Here is a 17196-nt window from a genome sequence, read left to right on the forward strand (position 1 = left end):
GGCTAGTAAAAGTTCTCTTCCAGGAACCTATTCCAAGGACAGCTTACCTGCTGAATTGTTATAATGGGCAGGCATGTCAGATGCATTTCCTCTTTTAATATTCACATCAATTCTATGAAAAAAATGTACTTTTCCCCCCAAGCCTTAAAATTGGTTCACTTGACAGACCAAAAATAAAAAACTGCATGAAATTAACGTATACAATTTGGTAAGTTTGGATGTATGTATACATGTGTTACCATCACCACAATCAAGGTAATAAACATACTCATCACCTTCAAAGTTTCCTTTTATCCCATTGTTATTGTTGTTGTTGTTGCTGGAGGCAGTGGTTGTGGTGGTGTTTTGCGGCAAGAGCACCTAACCTGAGAGCAACCCTTTTAACAAATGCTAGCCTCGTCTGGGAACACCCTCACAGACACACCCAGAAATAATGTTCAATCTGGGCACCCCATGACCCATAAAATTAACTATCACCAGGGATGTGAGGAATGACTGTAAATGAGCACAGGGTTGTTTTTAGGGGTGAAATCAGTGTTCTAAAATTAGGTTGTGATGATGGTTGCACAACTCTGCAGATATACTGAAAACCATTGGATAGATACATATGCAAATTTAGATGTACAAATTTGTAAAAGCCCAGCTCAGACTTGCCTTGTCTGAGACACAAAGGGAAGAGCTCAGGAATGACTCACAAAAATGGTGACACAGTGATAGTGGAGGTGACAGGGATGATAGTAGTCACAACAGCACCTCGGCATCCCCCCTTTCTCTTCATTAACACTGGTTGTCATTAGAGAGACCGTGGGCTATACCACCAGCTCAGCACACAGGCTCTGAAGGCAGACTACCAGGGTTCCAACCTCACCTGCAGCCATTCCTAGTCTGGGACCTCAGACAAAGTCCAAAGCCTGAGGGAACCTCAATGTCTCCATCTGTAGAGAAGGTTTAAGATGATCCTGACCTTGGGACTCTGAGAACATGACCTGGAATCACGCCTGTGAAGCTCTGAGTGAAGTCCAGGTAGCCCATAGAAACATCCAGTAAACATTAGCTCTGGCTGTTAGCACGGGCCCCTGTTTTGAAAAACATGACAGAGCAGCTCAGAGTTTGACCCAGCAGGGTCACACTGGTAATAAGGCACAGACTTGACATTCACACCTAGGCCCAGCTCCCAGCTCCCAGCTCCAGGCTACTGCCACTACCCTGGCATGAATCTGAATGATTAGGTCTGACGCCTCCCAACATGCTGCAGACAGAACCCGCCTGCCCCAGTCCTCCCCCTGAAAGCATCTGCAGCTCCTGAGGAGACAGTGCCTCTCCAGATTGCTAATGTCAGAGCTGGCACACCAGTGCCCAGTACCAACCTCTAGCCAGCTGCCCACAGCCCTCCGAGGCTGGAGCAGGCAAAGGCCAGGCTGGAAATTCACTGATTGAGATTCTGAACATCACAAGGGGTGGGTCCAGAACCAGTCAGATCTTATGAGGTCATGTTCCTGTGAAACTGCCTGCTGCTGGAGACACTACCATCCTCTTCCCCAGCCAGGCCCTGTAATAAGAGACCACGAGGGACAAATTGTAGTCCTTCTCCCTACTACGGCTCAGCAGGGACTAGGGGAGGATCAGAGACACATAGAACAGAGATAAACCGTAGCATCAGCAAAGTATCTTACAGAAGAGAACAGTGAGACTGAAAAGAAAGGGTACTATTACTCAAGGCTTCTCTGAAGACACGGAGAGGGGCACCTCTGGTCAGCCTGATGAGGCAAAATTTATTGAGCAGCTACTGTGTACCAGACACTAAGGAAACAATAAGAACAGGACAACGTCTCTTCCTATTCTGAGGATTTCACAGTATCCTGGGAAACACGTGAAGGAAAGAAATACATGCAAAACAATGTAGCACGCACAGTCACGGAAGTAGGTTGAAATCATGTTATTTAATGAAAACTACCATTTTCAGAGTGCTGACTGTAAAAATTCTTCCCATACTAGCATATTCAGATAGCCCATACCTCTAGCCTCCACCCCAATCCCTGTCTCTCACACCCTTGTCCTAAGGATGAGATTTCATCATCACAGCTACCCTATGTGAGTTTCCTGAGGCCACTATGCTAAATTATCTCTCCTCTCTGACCTCTGCTTCTGTCCTTATACCTTCTCCCTCGGACCCTCTTGCCTCCCTTTCAGCACACCCAGAAAAATCTTCCCATCTTGAGATCCTTAATCACTTTTGCAGTGTCCTTCCAAGTGAAGTAACATAGTCACACATTTTAAGGATTAGGATGTGAACATGTTGGGGAAGCTGTGATTCTGCCAACCACAAATCCTAATAAAGTAGGGACTCACTATCGCCCCCATGTTAGAGATGAGGAAGCTGAGGCCTAGAAAAGTAAAGTAACATCCAAAAATCACAAAGGGAGGAGAGATTTGAACCTAGGTTTGCCTGACCCCTAAGAACAGGACCTGGTCACCACTCTGCTACAAAAGACAGTAGGAAGAAGTACAGAGCAAACCAGCAATAGAAGGCTTCCCAAAACAGGGGACCCAAAATCAAATTGCATTTGCAACTGGGGCACAAACTGCAGACCACTTGGCTGCACTCCCTACTACTCCGCCCAGAGCAACATCCATGCGTGCAATGCGGGGGGACACACTGCATACATGGATAAGTGATGTTCCCAAAACACATCAGGCAAGCTTCCCCTGCAATTCCGGATCATGGAGACAAAAATAGCAGCTTAACTGGAAGCTTCAACAATTTAGCCAATTAGGTATCCCCACAGCCCAACTCATTTGCCTGTCTAAAACTTCTATGAGCATCCATCTCCCATCTGAAGACTGGGCATAATTAAGGCCTAATCATATAAGCGCATTAACCACCCTCCCTACCTCCTATTCTCCCTGGCTCTGGATTTAGTTTAGAAACATTTTTCCAGTGTTAAGAAGTATCATATTTTGCCATGTAGAATGCACTCCCGTGTATAATGTGCACACCTGTTTTTGTGCACATGACACACGGGATCACATTATTATACCCATGGTAGGTAATCATTATACCCATGTATAATGCTTATCCTTATTTTTCCCTCAAACATTTAAGCAAAAAAGTGCACATTATACACAGCAAAATACGGTATCTTGTTTCTACAAGAGTCAAGGGAAATAAGGCATCTAGACACAGACCAGACAACCCCAGCCTTATCCAACCTCAGCTGTTACCTAAGGTCTGAGCAGAGCCTCCAGTGAATGTGCAACCCAGAGACTCTTGGAATGATCTGGGTTGGGAAGCAGTTGAAATGTTTAGTGTACAAATTGTTTGTAAACTTTTTCTTGATCTTGGAAGAAAGAAAGAAAATGTAAGTTCCCTGTCATCCCACAGCCAGAGAGACCTCTACTAACATATATCAACATAATATTATAGTTTGGTATAATAGAATATAATAAACAATATCATAAAGAAGCATTTCTTTCTAATCATTTTTTCTGCAAATAAAATAATGACAATAGTGTTTATTAAGCTTTCTCTGGGTACAGGACCCTGTTCTAAGTGTTTTACATGCGTTGTGTCAGTCTTCGCAGCAGTTCTATGAGACAGGTGCTATTATCATCCCCAGCTGACAGGGGGTAATATGGAGGTAAAGAGAAGTAAAACAGTAAAAGAATAAATAGAGCCAGGATGCTGGATAAGAGTACAAGCTTTGAGGGAGGACCACCCGAATTTCTTACATTCTTTTCCTCTAACTTTACGTATCCCTTGGGTAGGTAATGTTGACACAAGTTGTGAAATACATAAGTTTTAATATTCAAAAGGTACGAAGTACCGTACTGTGAAGAGTCTTCCTTCCTCTCAAAATCTGAGTCAACAGGTTCCCTTCCCCAGAGGCAACCACTCTTAGCACTTTCGGAAGATATTTTGTCCAAGCAAAATATGTTTTTGTACACATGTGTGTGTGTGCATGCAAATGGCAGTATATTCAACATCTGCCTTTGCTAATTTAACAAAATATCTCATGGGTCAGTCGAGGGTGGTTTCTAACTTATCAGACACCTAGAACTGGGAAGATTTAAATTAGTTCCTCCTTCATCTGGTCATTACAAAAAGCAAATAAAACAATACAGGTAAAATACTTAGTGAGAGCCTTACACATAGCACGCACTCACAACATGTAAGATATCAGTATTAGAATTACAATCATATTTCATGTAAAGTTTTCAACTATATCACTCAATCGAACATCATATGCAAAAATAAAAATAAGTCCTTACTTTGCACCACATATAAAAATTAACTCTAGCCCTGGCTGGTATGACTCAATGGATTGAGCACCAGCCTGTGAACCAAAGAGTCACCAGTTCAGTTTCCAGTCAGGGCACAGGCCTGGGTTGCAGACCAGGTCCCCAGTAGTGGGTAGGCAAAAGGCAACCACACATTGATGTTTCTCTCAATTTCTTTCTCCCTCCCTTTTCCTCTCTCTAAAAATAAAAATAAATTAAAAATCTTCAATAAAATAACTCTGAATATATCACATTTATACATTTACACTCCCTGTAAAATTTAAATCTATAAAACTAGAGATAAACATAAGAGGAAATCCTTGTGGCATTGGGTTAAGCAAGATTTCTTAGGCAGAACGCCAAGAGCACAATTTACTGAAAAGAAAAAAGGTGATGGTCCCCAGTGAACCCACCTCCTGGTAATCACACCCTTGTGCAATACCCTTCTTTGTGAGTGTGGACAGGACCCATGCCTTTTTTTAACCAACAAAACACAGCAAAATGGATGAGATGTCATTTCTGTGATTATATTACATGAGAATGCCATTTCTGTCTTGCTGGCAGACTTTGTATATTTGCATTCTCATATTGTATGCTTCCTGCTAGAAAGGCCAACGTGGTCAGAAACTGTACATGGCCCTCTAGCAACACCAGTGAGGAAGTAAGGCCCTCAGTAAGCAGGCCAGGAAATTCTGACAACATCACAGGTGAGCTTGGGATCAGAACCTGCCCCAGTTGAGCTCGCAAAGGAGACCCCAGTCTCAGTGGACAGCTCCTTGTAGCCTGTGAAAGACAGTGAAACAGAGAACCCACCAACCCATGCCCATTTTCCTGACCTTCAGAAATGTTGAAATAATGGAATGTGTTCTTTTAAGGACACTAAATTTGTGGTGACTTGTTACACAGCAACAGATAACTGATACAACTAGCATGTTTCTGGAGAGCAGTTGGCTGCTGTGTGTGCATATCCTTTAACTCTGAAACTCCCCTTTGGGAAGTAGTGAGGCAATTGCTCCAAAAAGTACTCACAAAGATATCTATCAAAAAGCTCCTTAGTCCAAGAAAAGGATCTAACATTGAGCAAGGACCTACTATGTGCCGGGAACTTTATATGCTTTACTTCACTTAAGCCTCACAGCTATCCTATTGTTAAAATATTATACCCATTTTACATACCAGGAAATGGATTCTCCAAGAGATGCAGTAACTCATCCAAGATGAATCAGTCAATGTTTATCAAATTCTTAACTCAGTGTCTGGCACAGGCAAGTGCTCAATAAATCTTACAATGTTAGGACTCGTTCAGTTTCAAGTTATAGCAGCTTGACCCAAAATAGTATAAGCTAAAAAGGGCTCCCAGAATTAGAGAGTTCAAAGGGGTTCAGGCTTCAGGCGTGGCCATATACAGGAGCTAAAACTATACCTATCATCGGAACTCTGTCTTTACCAATGTATTAGCTCTGCTTGTGTCTGTTTTTCAGGCTTTATCCATAAGACAGGCTTACTTCCTCCTGGCCAAGCAAATCTGGAAGAACAAGAGCATTTCTCTCCCAAAATCCACAGGCTAACTCTAGAGAAGAATCTGAGTGGCCCTGTTTGGGTTACATGCTCTTTTCTAGAATTAATTATGTCACCAGAAGGTTGGAATTTTATTGGCCATCTTGAATCACATGACCCTCTTCCAGGGGAATGAAGGTCACGTTTGACAGTTCCTCCCAGAACACAAAGGTGGGGCAAAGTGGTTCCTGTGATGAAGGAATGCTGTACACGGGGTGGGTATAGCTACCCTGGTGTATAAATTATTACTCCAGCACAGATATCGAAGGGGGGAAGACTGCAGTCAGATCACCAAGGTCCAGCTCTGGAGCTCATGTTTTTCCATTATATGTGCCTCATCCTCCACCTCCTCACTCTAACCTTTTCAAACTTCACAACAGCTCAGGAGATGAGAACTGAAGGCTGCCATCAGTAGGCCTGCAAAACAAGTCCTCTGCTCAGCAGTGCACAGTGAAAAGTGACTTGCGAAAGAGCCTCAGTGAACAAAACCAGCTGGATGCAGAGGTCAAAGCCCAGCAGAGCTGACCTGCCCCCGGATTCTTGCACACAGGGTTCAAGTGCTGCAAGCATTGTCAATGACACAACAAGTCCAGGAGAGGCTCCGGAGAAGGCTAAGGGGCTGGCAGCTTCTCCATGTCCCCACCCATATGGAAAACAATGATAAAAATGGCTAAAGTCTATTGAGTACTCGCCGTGTGCCAGGCCCTATTATAAATACTTTACCCACATTAACTCATTTAATCCTCACAAGAGCCCTGTGAGGAATTTGCACTACCCCATTCTCCAGAGAGGAAAACAGAGGCACACAAACAGGTAAAGAAACTTCCCAAAGCCAAAGTTCCTAACCTCTCCAATTCCTACAGCAAAAAGGAGCAAGATGCCCTGAGCCCACCAGAAGGAGAGGCATGTCCCCAAGAAAGCTTCACTTTTAAGGTCAGGAATATTTTCATAGGTTTTGCCAGTGGTGCCCTCTCCTGCCTAGTTTGGTGTGTGGTGGGGTCTCCCTGTCTGGCCCTGCACATTATGTCCTAACTCATTATTATAAAATGAAGGTGCCAATTGAGCCTATCCCCAATTCTGCACCAACTCAAAGGGTCTTCCTATTATCTGCTCACTGGGACCATTTCTGACAAAAACTAGTGGGGTCACAATGAGCATTTCCTTTTGGAGATCTAGATTAGAGAGAAGACAACGAGACATTGTTTTTGTGCACAGCCTCTTTATCCCCATGCCCCATGCCCAGGGCCACAACTGTGAAGATGACAAGTGTGGCAGGGTTGGTGAAAAAGCCCTCAGGGTGAAACAAGAGGTAGGGTCCTCAACACTTGTTTATTAAGCGTCTACTATATGCCAGTTCACGTGCCAGGACCTGGGGAGAAAATGGCGAGCAAGACAGCCACAGCTGCCCTTCATGAGCTTGCGTGTGGACTGGAGTCCCAAGTGGGGCTGCATCCTCCAGAGGTGGGTGGGACTAAAAAGTGTTTTCTGACGGTGTCAAGGGCTGAGTAATACCTGACCACACAGAGAGACAGCCAACTCCTCTCCTGCTCTGGCTCTTCTTCAGTCCTTCTGATTGTCCCCAGGAGGAAACCTCAGTGTGGTGCTAGAGCAGATGCCTTCACACCCAACGCTTGTTGGTTTTCCTCTTTATCCAACACGGAGCGAGCTCCAGGCTCAGACTCGGGCAGTTCCAGGTGAGAATCTAGTATCTCTGTCTCATTTCCATGATGTTCACGTTCATAACTACCTCTCTTCGTGACAGGAAATGGACATTTTCCCCTCCAGTAGAAGCACGCAGAGTTCTTCTAAAGATTATTTTAACTAGATGAGTCAATTCAAAAAATACTAAGTAACTGGATAGCTGGGTTTTGGCAAAAGAAACGTGAATAAAATAGTAGACATAGAACACATTTTATATGTTATACATATTAGAGCTATGTCATCCAAAATCATAGCCACTACTGATAAGTGGCTACTTAATTCTAAATTAATGAAAATTTTAAGAATTTGTGTAGTTCCTTGGTGGCCCTGGCCACAATTTAAGTCCTCAGAAGTCACATGGAACCAGTAACTACCATGTTAAATGACATTGCTGTATAGACCTTCTGATATTCAAGACAAGTCTAAGCAAGACATAGAAAAGACATCTTAACCACGGAACTACGTCCACTGTGAGTTCTCAAGATACCACACAATTCTCCTCTGCATCGCTTAGAGTCCCTGGACTAGACATTTTCACATACATAAAGCAATTAGAAAAATGTCAGCCTGCAGAAAGGCTACATAAGGGTTGGCTATTGTCATGATTGTTATTGTTATTACCTGTCTGCCCCCTTGAATGTGAATCCATGAGAAACAAGATGAGGTCTTTGAATGTTTCTATCCTGTATCCAGCACTGAATGGAGTTTAATCATCCCTCTCTCGCAGTGCTTATTCCTTGAGTACAGAAATTTTTGTCTGAGCTCAAGGAGAGAGACCACCCATTCCGAATGACTTTTCCTGACCCCCCCCCCCACTCCTATATAACCTCCATCTCTCGCCACCTGTTCCCATGCCTGGCCTTTGATTGTGGGCATTATCAGCACCCAGCATGGAGAGTTAATTGGCACATTGTCTTTCCCTCCCGCTAGCATATAAGCTCTGTGAGGGCCCAGAATGGTTGTCTCTTTTGCTCACTGCTTTATTCCCAGCTTACAGAAGACTGCCTGGCAGATAGCATGCACTCACTAAGCATTTGTTGAGTGAATAAATAAATAAACTTCTTAGTGCCCAATCTCCATCAAACAGGAAAAAGAGACACACAATCAAGAAGACACAGAAGAGCTCATATTTCAAGAAAAATGGACGATAGCATAATTATCTACAGAAATATTTATTAGAAGCAAACCACATATTGGCAGGACCACATTTGAGTTTGTGTCCCCCGTATCAGTGACAATCTAAAGAGAGGCGAGACTACATAAAGAAGATATACGTCGTATATCCATAAAGGGTCAGCAATTTTTTCTTAAGGGACAAAAATAGTAAATATCTAAGCATTCCTGGCCACGTGATCTCTGTCACAACTAGTCATCTCTGCCTCTGTAGTGTATAGAAGGAGCTATAAAAAAATTGTACTGAGTGGACCTGTGTGCCAATGAAGGCGGCTGGGCTGGATTTAGCTGAGAACCACAATTCTCTGACCCTGGTAATATAAGAATTCCTCAGGGGCTGAAGAGAGGAATCTGTGCTTATTGAGCAACTATTATATACCAGGTACCAAGCTGGGCTGTTCCCTTTAATCCGTAAAGCACAACTTGGTCAGGTGAGTGCTATTATCCCCCTTTTACAGGTGAAAGAAACTGAGACTCTGAGACATTAATAACTTGCCCAAATTCACATAGCTCATTAGCAATAGAGGCCACACTTGAAGCCAAGACTCCTGAGTTCAGTCCTTTGTGACCACAACACACTGCCTGCCTGAGGATGGCTGCTGGTCCTGGTATTCCATCCCTGGTCCCTCAGCTCCTGTGTGCCCCCTCCCTTGTCATTTCAGCCTCTCCTTATCCAGCTCCCACAAATAGTCTTTTTATCCCAGAGCATGCAAAATGCCTCTGGTTTGCCTGCTGATCCTTTCTACCAGCCCACCTTCCCAGAGAAGCACCCCACCCTCACCCCAAGTTATTTTGCTCTTTCCTTTTCCAAAGAGTTTGGGCTGTCTGCAACATATTTTCCCAGCTGGGAAGGAAGAAATCGAAAGTTTTGTTTTTGCACAAGCTGCCCTTTTCTCCTGCAGCTAAAAGTCCCCCACAGAACAGGAATAATAACCAAAGTCATACAGAAAGTCATTATTTATTGAGCTGGCGGCATAGGCCAGTAGCTGGCTAAGGGCTGCCTAGGGAATAGAGAGACAAGGAGGAAGAACGCAGAGCCACCTCAAAGAGGTTGCAGAAGTAAGCACATGTTCCACTGTGGGACCAGAGTTTCCTTGATTCAGCCCAGTAAGAAAATGGGGAAAACTCCAGAGGATGGAAAGCTTGGAGGATGTGTAGGGACTGATCAACAGATAAAACAGGAGAAAAGGCATTCTGAGTACAAAGACCCAGAGGGAAAATATGGTTTTTGCAAAATCACAAGTGAGGAGGAACTGTATGGGACTATGGAGCAAAGTGCCCTGCCCACTGGCCAGTCAGATGGTCCTCCTCTTGGCATTTGCATCTTGAGTAGAGAATTCAAGGAAGAAACTGCCTGGGGTGTGGAGTCGACTCATTTCTATGGTAATGCCTTGAAGAAAGTCCCCTTGCTTCCGTCCTAAATTTTCTGAACCCCTCTGGACTCTGTTCCTTTCAAGACCTGGCTTTTCCAGCTTTTCCTTTCACTTGTGAGATTCCCCATGCACATCATTACATCTTTTAGCATAAATTAGTCATTGCTGGCTTCAGGGGCTTCAATCGAGCCATCTAAATAGACACAGAACTGTGCAGGGTCAAACACTGATGGGGAAAGAGTGAATATGGATTAAACAGTACAGGAGGGAGTGTAGCATCATATGACCATCCTGGATTAACTATAAGGGTCCTAAATCTAATGATATGTCCTTAAAAGAAGAAAAGACACCGACACACAGAGGAGATGACCATGGGAAGATGGAGGTAGAGAGTGGAGTGACGCATCTACAAGCCCAGGAACACTCAGGACAGCCAATGTCCTAGGAGAGAGGCCTGAGACAGATCCTACCTCAGAGCCTGGGGAGCATGGAGCATGACCTTGCCACTCCTTGACTTCAAACATCCAGCCTCCCGGACTATGAGAGAATAAATTTCTGCTGTCTTAAACCACTCAGTTTGGTCATTTCTTACAACAGCTCTGGGAAACTCTTACAGTTGTCTCAAGGCAGGACAAAAGCTAGGATGCCACTTAAGCTCCAGAGCTCCCCACAGGATCAGGCTGAGGCTGGAATTCCACCTGAGCTCACTCTCTCATGCTCATCTTCTCAATTTCCCTTTCCCGTCTCCCTCACTCCCTTTCCATTCCTCCCAAGATCCCTCCTCGATAAATCACTTGCCCGTGAATTCCCATTTCTGAGTCTGTTTCTGGGAGAACCTGAGCTTCTAAGATGGAACAGGGGCAGGGCCAAGACTGGCACTGAGGCTGCCCAACTCCACTTCACTTTTCTGAACCACTTTTCAGAGTCAGACCCAGCTGGGACAAGCTGTTAGGAGCTAAGTGACTACAGGCAAGTGGCTTCACATTTCTGAGCCTCTGGGGCTGGTTTCCAAAATAGTACCTTCCTCTTAAGATAGACAGCCTGGAGAATCAGACATGATGCATGCAACCATGCAGCAGGCACCTGAGCTGAGGACACTGTGTTCTGCACTGCTGGGTGGGAGTAGAAGTGGGGCAGGGAGGAGCAGGTGTGTCCAGGTGGGTGTGAGTTCTCAGGCAATAGGGCCTCAAACCCACCCCACCCCCCTTCCTCAACAGTGCTCTTGAAGCAGACTCTGGAAGATGGGAATCCTGACCCTGCCATGAGCCCTCGGCTGCTCTGTATTAAGTAGGTTTGCTTTGCACAATGTTCCTAAGATAAAAGGAGCTGATGGTGAGCCGTATAATCAAAGTACATTTGTGAGATCTGAAGGCTTGTGGAGTATCATCAGCTAAGAAAGAAAAATGCAAACTGGAGGGAGAAAAAATAGGTCACAAAGGCTTGGAACAGAATGAAAGGAGCTGTCTGTATTCTGACCCTCCAGACATAGTCCCCACTCCTGGTCCCAGGAGGTGGTGCTGACACTGGGGGAGGCATTGCAAGGGAGGGGGCATTGAATAATCTTATTCCAGATCACCCAGAAGAAAGCCACTCACAGAGGTCATCGAAAGTATCACAGGTAGGGGTCAATCCCAAGTTCATCCATCATAATACGTACCATTCTGGGGGGATGGGAGGGAGGTATAGATAGTGGGATAGTCTGCCAAGGTGTAGGAGCAGAGGGTATACGGGAAATCTCTGTATTTTCTGTTCAATTTTGCTGTGAACCTAAAACTGCTCTAAAAAATAAAGTTTGTTAATTTTTAAAAGATGTTTTAAGAAATGAAGGGGAGGAGAGAAAAGGAAGGGGAAGGGAAAGACATTGGGCCCATGATTTAACCTTTCTGACCTCATTATAAAATGGGAACAACACTTCACTCACAGCATGGTTGTAAGCACTAACAGTGATAAAACATGAAAGGTGCCTCACACATCTTCCATTCACCTGAGGACGAATAAGCCTATGCAAAAAATAAAACAGGGACATGATAGGAAGGTACTTGGGCAGATGGTAGGGTGTGACATGTGATGGGATGAGCTGGGATAATATCTGAGCAGGGAATTTTTGCTATGAACTAAAGGATGAGCAGTGCTGGTTGTGGGTATGAAAACTGCAAGGGCACCGGCACTCTGAGTCAGGTGGACAGCAAAGCCTAGAGGCATGAAGCAGCTGAGACGAGTGTTCTGAGTACTACACACCGGGTGGCTCAAACCCACAGGAATTTATTCTCTCACAGTTCTGGGGACAGAAGTCTGAAACCCAGGTGTCAGCAGGGTTGGTTTCCACAGGAGGCTCCAAGGGGAGATCTATTCCAGGCCCCTGCCTCTCTCCCACCTCTGGCATTCCCAAAAATCTCTGGTGCTCCCTGGCTTGTAGATACATCAGTCCTATTTCTGTTTCCGTCTTCACATTGCCTTCTTCTCTCTGCATCCCCTCCTGTTTGTATAAGGACACTTGTCATTGGATTTAGGGACCACCATAAATCTAGGATGATTTTGTCTCAATATCCTTAATTAATTGCATCCACAGAGGCCCTATAGCAGCACCTCAGTACTTGTTAATTCATTCCAGAACTCATGACAAGTGCCAAAACTGATGGGTACTGCCTAATGAAGCATCTTCTCTTGCCGGGAGGCATTGTGACTCTCATAAGTTCTAGTAAATGTGCCAAGTCCCAAGCAAGCATTCAGTGCTGAAACATTTTTTTTCCTGTCAAAATGCAACAAGTACAGGGTCTGAAGAGTTCTGAAGCCAACGAGTAGCAAGGTATGACTGTATTTCCAAATCAGGTTACATTCGGAGATCCAAGTGGACAAAAAAATTGGAGGGTAACTTGCATCCCACTTCAGACCCTAAATTGTGCAGTTTTAACACTGCAGTGGGCCATCTGCAGCCCTTTGGAGGATACGAAGACGGGCTGGGTAATCCTAGAACAGTTCACAAGAACAATAGTAGCAGGTGGTATGGCAGTGTGTCCCCTTCTCCTACCACTGCATGTGTACGGGCCTGACTTCCCATTGGCAGCATCAGAAAGCTTTCTCTGGAGTCACTCTGCTCACACACAGCCAAGCAGAGAAGTGAAGTATTGCAATAATTAGTAGCCTTAACCAATGACTGTGAGATTTGGTGTTCAAACCCTCCAGCACCCTCATCCCTTTTACACTGGTCCCAAGAGTTTCCCAAGAAGATTAAACTTTCACACTCAGCTAGAGGGAATGTGAAACTGTGCAGCCATTTTTGAAAATGGTCTGGTAGTTCCTCAAAAAGTTAAACATAATTATATCACAGGACTGAGCAATTCCACTCTTTGGTATGTAGAAATGAAAACTTAGACCACCCAAAACTTTACATGAATGTTCACAGCACTATTGTTCATAATAGCCAGAAAGTAGAAATAACCTAAATGTCCATCTACTAATGAATGGATAAATAAATGAGGCTTGTCTATACAATGGAATATTATTTGACTATTAAAAAGGAATTGAGTGCTGATACATGCTACAATATGGATGAAACTTGGAAACAAGTTAAGGCATGTGAGAAGAGCCAAACACAAAACAGTGCATATTATAAGATTCCATTTATATGAAATATCAAAGGATGCTAGTCCACAGAGACAAAAGTAGATAATGGTTACCAGGGAGGAGAGCAATGGGGACCGAACGCCAATGGGTATAGGTTTTGCTTTGGGGTGATGAACACGTTCTGGAATTAGACAGTGGTGACAGCTGTACAACCTGTGACTTTACTAAATCCACTCATTTGTACACTTTAAATGATGGATTTTATGGTATATACGTTATGTCTCATTTTAGCCTGCTCAAGCTGCTTATAAACACCAGAAAGTTACTGCTCACAGTCCTGGGGCAACAAGTCTGAGATCAGGGCGCTGGTGTGGTCAGGTGAAGGCCTGTGTGAATATCCTGTCCCACAGCCGTTTTCCTCCCAAAGGCTTTAACCTCCATTAAAGCTTTTTGTCTGGATCACTCATTTTATGGTGACTTAATGAGTACATTTCTATATCTATCCATCTTTCTACAGTTCTTCATTGCAGCTCTCTATCCACCCCCTTTCTTTAAAACTTTTATTTTAGTATCATTGTGAACTCATGGATTTTTTTACTGAAGTAAAACTTACATAAGATTTACCATTTTAAACTGTACAATTGAGTGGCATCTTTTACTTTCACAATGTGGTACCACAACCACCTCTATCTTGTTCCCAGACATTTTCACTATCCAAAGGAAGACTTCATACCCACTGAGCAGTCACTCCCTTCCTCCGGTAACCTCTCATCTGCTTCTTGCCTCCGTGGATTTACCTTTTCTGGGCATTTCACATGAGTGAAATTACACAATATGTGACCTTTGCGTGGGGTTGGGGAGGGGCGGTGCTTATTTCTCTTCGAATCATGTTTTCAAGGTTCATCCACATTGTAACATGTATCAGAACCTTGTTCCATTTTACAGCTGGAAAATATTCCATTACATGGATTGCCACATTCTAGTTATCCATTTTTCCAGTTGATGGACATTCAGGACGTTTCATCTTTTTTGCTATTCTACTGTCCTTATACACATTTGTGTGCAAGGTTGTAGTGTTCTTGCAAACATCTGTGTCAACCCCAGAGGGCCTCACCAGGACCTGACCATGCTGGCACCCTGCTCTTGGACTTACAACATCTAGAACCGCAAGAACTAAGTTTCTATTGTTTACGAACCATATAGTCTATGATGTCTGATAGAGCAGTCCAAAGGGACAAAGGTCCATTTGTTTGAGTGCCTTTTATATAGATAACGTTTATTATTTTATTCTTGCCACTATTAATTTCAACTCTCATATTGTCCCACACTTGACTAATGAAAACCCCTTTGTAATTCCATTGTAAATAAATTTCTAAATATACATGTAAAATGATGCATCTCTTTAAAAATTAAACTAAGTCTTCTTGGACCTACCCCCATCCCAGATCCCTCCCAAGAAGAAACTGTGTCAGTCTGAAGTCATCTTTCCAGACTGTTCTCTGTGCATTTACATAACATGCATGTCCTGAGAAAACATAGTGTTTCATGAGTTTTTTTCTCTTGTGTAACTGATTTTCTACAGTATTATGCCACTAACTTGGTCTTTAAAAAGTCTAACAATATGATTCGGTAAAATTAACGTGGCTAATTGATGGGTTCTTTAAAATACACCGCATATTGTCAGATCAGTTGTGCCTGGAACTTCCTGCATGTTATATCTCACTCATTCACACAACACTTCAAGGTAGGTTTGATAATTAATACTTGAAAATTAGAAAATTAAATTTCAGAAAAGTAAGGTAACTTGCCCGAGTACCTAGCAAGTGAAAAGCTCTCCACAATTATGTATTGAATCAGTGAATATGATTAATCAGTGACCGAGCTGGGTCCGTTTGGTGTTTGTCCACACAGAACCAAAAACCAGGAAGGCAATCCCTGTGCATTTGTAGCAACTGCTGTTAGAAGCTGGTGTGAGGTAGGGGACAGATTATAAATTGCCTGCCTCCAGCAGTCCTAGGGGAAGAGCTCTCTCTCTAAGACAAAAATCTTCCAGGGCTGATCAGGAAAACAAATCAAGCCTTTGGTAAACACACAACATTTGAAGAAGAGGCTGTTTTGACTAGCCAAGCTAACAAAAATCACCTGATAACAAATTTCCTGCAAACTGGCTTCTTGACACACGTATCTGGCAGTTTGTCCACTTTCCCTTAGTTGCATACATGATGTCATTAGCCCAGGTGGCTGTGGTAATGTACACTCCAGCATTGTGTTAACACCATAACCCTTGCACCTCCAAGCCTTGGAAGAGACTCTCGGAGGAAGACACCTGATTGCACTGCTAAAAAAGCCTTTCACTCTAAGGCTCCAACCAACAGATTCACTGTGAGGCTTCTGAGACCTGAGTCTGCATCCCAGCTCTGCCACTCAAGGATCGGTGACTTGGAGTAAGAGGCACTTCATCTCTCTGAACCTCAGGAGTGGTTGAATGGATAAAGGAAGAACTTACTGGTGGAGGGACCATCAGAGTGGCTTGTAAATAACTGTGACTCAGGAATGTGTAAAGCCACCTTCCTCCATGCCCTCCTAAAAGCGACTTCCCCTGGGGACAACTGGACCAGGACTACAACAGATTGTCAAGATGGTCGGCTGGCTCTCCGGCCGGCTCTCCGTGTAATGCGAGTTCAGGAAACACAATTTGTTCGCTTTAAAAAAAAAAATCTGTGTTGCTTGGTCACCCCATCAAACAACCCCCAACCCGCCACCGTATTTTATCCACAGTAGCCACGAAATTGATGTTGACCTTCTTTTGTCTGGAAAAATAAATCCACTTAAGAATGATTAAGACCAAAAAATGCCAGCTTAAGTGCTGCGTGTGTGCGCTTGCGCTCACAAACATCAGTAGCCCTATGTGCTTGGAAGTTCACTTGAAGTAAAACATTTGTATTGGATTTCATTTCCTATTAGACTCCAATTAAGACTGAGATTCTTAATTCCCCGGGACTGGGGACTTGATGAATAGATGAATGAATGAAATAACTACCAGCTATTATAAATAATGCACGAGTACAATTATAAGTAGCTGTCATACTGGTTAACAGCACATGCTTTAAAGCCCTTTTACCCAAGTTGGAATCAAAGCCTCTACATTGAGCAGCTGGGTGACGTCGGGGACGTTCTCTCACGGCCTCTCCCACACGCAGACCCCGCTCAACCACGCAGGCCAGCCCAGCTAACACGGCTGGTGAGAATTGCATCTCCTCCAAGGCCAGAGCTAGGACTGCACCTGGGAGGCGCAGTCCCGAGGAGCCTGCGCAGCAAGCGCAGGTGGGCGGGGCCAGGGGGCTGGGAGGTCAGGCGCCCGCAGAGGGGGTGGGACCACGCCTGCGCAGACTTTCTACCATGGCAGCCGTCTGACTCTTGCAGAGAGTTGGAGTGGGACTCCAGGTTGCGACCCGTAGCTGGTAAGCTCCGGGGAGGTGGCGGGACGGGTTACGATGCAAGAGTTGGCGGGCGGGGGGGGGGGGGGGGGGGGGTTTNGGGGGAGGGGGGC

This window comes from Sturnira hondurensis, unplaced genomic scaffold (genome assembly GCF_014824575.4).
Source record: "Sturnira hondurensis isolate 20B ecotype Veracruz unplaced genomic scaffold, ASM1482457v3 Scaffold0020579, whole genome shotgun sequence".
Classification (NCBI taxonomy): Eukaryota; Metazoa; Chordata; class Mammalia; order Chiroptera; family Phyllostomidae; genus Sturnira; species Sturnira hondurensis.